General features: G+C 36.8%; 1 protein-coding gene across 1 annotated transcript in view; it reads left to right on the top strand.

Moving 5' to 3' along the window:
- erap1b (endoplasmic reticulum aminopeptidase 1b) overlaps positions 1-5,000 on the top strand; it is a 76,466-nt gene that overhangs the window by 7,626 nt on the left and 63,840 nt on the right. The gene's annotated exons all lie outside the window — the stretch shown is intronic.

Below are 5,000 nucleotides of genomic sequence, written 5' to 3'. Positions count from 1 at the left end.
ATGATTTGCAAATCATTTTCAACCCATAGTTGAATACGCTACAAAGACAACATATTTGATGTTCAAACTGATAAACATTTTTTTTTGCAAATAATCATAAACTTTAGAATTTGATGCCAGTAACACGTGACAAAAAAGTTGGGAAAGGTGGCAATAAATATTCATAAAGTTGAGGAATGCCCATCAAACACTTGTATGGAACATCCCACAGGTGTGCAGTCTAATAGGGAACAGTTGGGTGCCATGATTGGGTATAAAAGCAGCTTCCATGAAATGCTAAGTAATTCACGAACAAGGATGGGGTGAGGGTCACCACTTTGTAAGCAAATTGTTGAACAGTTTTAGAACAACATTTCTCAACGAGCTATTGCAAGGAACTTAGGGATTTTATCATCTACGGTCCGTAAAATCATCACAAAGTTCAGAGAATCTGGAGAAATTACTGCACGTAAGCGATGATATTAAGGACTTTGGATCCCTCAGGCTGTACTACATCAAAAACCGACATTAGTGTGTAAAGGATATCACCACATAGGCACTAGGAACACTTCATAAAACCACTGTGGGCCGGTTTAGCTCGGTTGGTAGAGTGGCCGTGCCAGCAACTTGAGGGTTGCAGGTTCGATTCCCGCTTCTGCCATCCTAGTCACTGCCGTTGTGTCCTTGGGCAAGACACTTTACCCACCTGCTCCCAGTGCCACCCACACTGGTTTGAATGTAACTTAGATATTGGGTTTCACTATGTAAAGCGCTTTGAGTCACTAGAGAAAAAGCGCTATATAAGTATAATTTACTACTACTACTACTACTGTCAGTAACTACAGTTGGTTGCTACATCTGTAAGTGCAAGTTAAAACTCTACTATGTAAAGCCAGACCCATTTATCAACAATATCCTGAAACGCCCCCGGCTTGGCTGGGCCCGAGCTCACCTAAGATGGACTGATGCAAAGTGGAAAGGTGTTCTGTGGTCTGACGAGTCCACATTTCAAATTATATTTGGAAACGGAGGACGTGGTGTCCTCCAGAACAAAGAGGAAAATAACCATTCGGATTGTTATAGGCGCAAAGTTCAAAAGCCAGCATCTGTGATGGTATGGGGGTGTATTAGTGCCAAAGGCATGGGTAACTTACACATCTGTGAAGGCACCATTAATGCTGAAACGTCCATACAGGTTTTGGAGCAACATATGTTGTCATCCAAGCAACGTTATCATGGACGTCCCTGCTTATTTCAGCAAGACAAGTGTTACAACAGCGTGACTTCGTAAAAAAAGAGTGCGGGTATTTCCTGGCCAGCCTGCAGTCCAGACCTGTCTCCCATCAAAAATGTGTGGCACATTATGAAGCGTAAGATACGACGGCGGAGACCCCGGACAGTTAAACGACTGAAGCTCTACATAAAACAAGAATGGTAAAGAATTCCACTTTCAAAGCTTCAACAATTAGTTTCCTCAGTTCCCAAACGTTTATTGAGTGTTGTTAAAAGAAAATGTGATGTAACACAGTGGTGAACATGCCCTTTCCCAACTACTTTGGCACGTGTTGCAGCAATGAAATTCTAAGTAAATTATTATTTTCAAAAATAAAATAAAGTTTAGGAATTTGAACATTAAATATCTTGTCTTTGTAGTGCATTCAATTAAATATGGGTTGAAACGGATTTGCAAATCATTGTATTCCGTATATATTTACATCTAACACAATTTTCCAACTCATATGGAAACGGGGTTTGTATGTATACATATATATATATATATATATAAATTGTATGTATAGATGGATTTATATATATGTGTATCTATATGTGTGTGTGTTTATGTGTGTACTGTGTATATGTATACAATGTGTACCCATATATATATATATATATATATATATATATATATATATATATATATATATATATATATATATATATATATTGGGGGTGTGGGAAAAAAATCGATTCGAATATGAATCAAATCGTTTACGTTGTGCGATTCAGAATCAATTCTCATTTAAAAAAAAATCGATTTTTTTATTATTTATTTATTTATTATTATTATTATTATTATTATTATTTTTTTTTTTTATCAATCCAAAAATGCAATCCAATTCCAAAACCAAACCTGACCCAGCAACACTCAGAACTGCAATAAACAGAGCAATTGAGAGGAGACACAAACACGACACAGAACAAACCAAAAGTAATGAAACAAAAATGAATATTATCAACAACAGTATCAATATTATTTATAATTTCAGCATAGCAGTGATTAAAAATCCCTCACTGACATTATCATTAGACATTTATAAAAATAATAAAAAAGAACAATAGTGTCACAGTGGCTTACACTTGCATCGCATCTCATAAGCTTGACAACACACTGTGTCTAATGTTTTCACAAAGATAAAATAAGTCATATTTTTGGTTTGTTTAATAGTTAAAACAAATTTACACTATTGCAATCAGTTGATAAAACATTGTCCTTTACAATTATAAAAGCTTTTTTAAAAAAAAAATCTACTACTCTACTAGCATGTCAGCAGACTGGGGTGGATTCTGCTGAAATCCTATGTATTGAATGAATACAGAATCGTTTTGAATCGGAAAAATATCGTTTTTGAATCGAGAATCGAATCGAAAAAATCGATATATTATCGAATCATGAACCCAAGAATCGATATTGAATCGAATCGTGGGACACCCAAAGATTCACGGTCCTAATATATATATATATATATATATATATATATATATATATATATATATGGATGGATGGATGGATATTTGTATGTATAGATATAGATGGATGTGTGTACATATATATATATATATATATATATATATATATATATATATATATATATATATATGTGTATTTATATATATGTACGTATATATATACATATATACACATATACATATGTGTGTATATATGTGTATATATACTGTGTGTATATATATATATGTATATGTATATATATATATGTGTGTGTATATATATATATATATATGTGTGTGTGTGTGTGTGTGTGTATAGATGGATGTATATATTACCATCCATCCATTTTCTACCGCTTATTCCCTTTCGGGGTCGCGGGGGGCGCTGGCGCCTATCTCAGCTACAATCGGGCGGAAGGCGGGGTACACCCTGGACAAGTCGCCACCTCATCGCATGTGTATCTAAATGTGTGTGTGTATATGCAGGGTTTCCCACACACTCATTAATTTGTGGCGGCCCACCACGAAAGAATTACGGCCGCCACAAAAAAAAAAAAAATATATATATATATATTTTTTTTTCCGGCTTTTGACTCGCTCGACCGCTCATAAAAGCAATGGGACTCTGTCTGTGAATGGAGCTTGTAGTTACATGTTATATAAATATGTAAATATTATATAAATATGTATATAAATATGTACATAAAGTGTTGTAATTATATTCCAAGTCCGCGTTCTTCTTGGTCATCGCCGCCACCGCCGCCGCTGCCACCCCCTCCCCCCCGCCGCCAGACTACACCACCACAAATAGATGGCTGACCTGTGGGAAACACTGATATGTGTGTACTGTTTATATGTATACAATGTATACATATACACACCCACACGTATACTATACTATACTCTACTAAACCAGTGAAGTTGGGATGTTGTATAATCCGTAAATAAAAACATAATACGATGATTTGCAAAACTTATATTTAATTGAATAGACTGCAAAGTCAAGATATGTAATGTTCCAACTGATAAACTTAATTTTTTTTTGCAAATAATTATCAACTTAGAATTTAACGGCAGCAACACATTGCAAAAAAGTTGTCACGGGGGCATTTTTACCACTGTGTTACATGGCTTTTCCTTTTAACAACAAGCAGTAAACATTTGGGAACTGAGGAGACCGATTTTTTAAGATTCTCAGGTGGAATTATTTCCCATTCTTGCTTGATGTACAACTTAAATTGTTCAACACTCCGGGTTCTCCATTGTGGTATTTTAGACTTCATATTTGGCCCCACATTTTCAATGGGAGACAGGTTTTGACTACAGGCAGGCCAGTTTAGTAACCGGTGTCTTTTACTAAAAAGCTACGCTGTTGTAACACGTGCAGAATGTGGCTTGGCATTGTCTTGATGAGATAAGCAGGGGCGTCCATGATAACGTTGCTCGGATGGCAACATATGTTGCTCCAAAACCTGTATGTATCTTTCAGCTTTAATAGTGCCTTTACAAATGTGCAAGTTACCCATGCCTTGAGAACTAATACACCCCCATACCATAACAGATGCTGGCTTTTGAACTTTGCGTCTGCATCTATAACAGTCCGGGTGGTTCTTGTCCTCTTTGATCCGGAGGACACGACGTCCACAATTTCCAAAAACAATTTGAAATGTGGAGTCGTCAGACCACAGAACATGTTTCCACTTTGCATCAGTGGATTATAGATGAGCTTGGGCCCAGCGAAGCCGGCAGCGGTTTTGGGTGTTCTTGTTAAATGGCTTTTGCTTTGCATAGTAGAGTTTTAACTTGCACTTACAGACATAGCGGCAAACTGTAGTTACTGACAGTGATTTTCTAAAGTGTCCCTGAGCCCATGTGGTGATATCCTTTACACACTGATGTCGGTTTTTGACGCAGTACCGCCTGAGGGATCGACGGTCATGGGCATTCAATGTTGGTTTCTCCAGATTCTCTGAATCTTTTGATGTTAATACAGACCGTAGATGGTAAAAATCCCTAAACTCCTTGCAATAGCTAGTTAAGAAATGTTGTTCTTAAAAACAGTTCGACATTTTGCTCACGCATTTGTTGACAAAGTGGTGACCCTCGCCCAAGCCTTGTTAGTGAATGACTGAGCATTTCATGGAAGCTGCTTTTATACCCAATCATGGCACCCACCTGTTCCCAATTAGCTTGTTCACCTGTGGGATGTTCCAAATAAGTGTTTGATGAGCATTTCTCAACTTCTTCAGTCTTTTTTGCCACTTTTGCGAGTTTTTTTGAAACATGTTGCAGGC

Source organism: Nerophis ophidion, linkage group LG07, assembly GCF_033978795.1.
Source record: "Nerophis ophidion isolate RoL-2023_Sa linkage group LG07, RoL_Noph_v1.0, whole genome shotgun sequence".
NCBI classification, from domain to species: Eukaryota; Metazoa; Chordata; class Actinopteri; order Syngnathiformes; family Syngnathidae; genus Nerophis; species Nerophis ophidion.
This window is presented reverse-complemented; position numbering and strand designations above follow the sequence as displayed.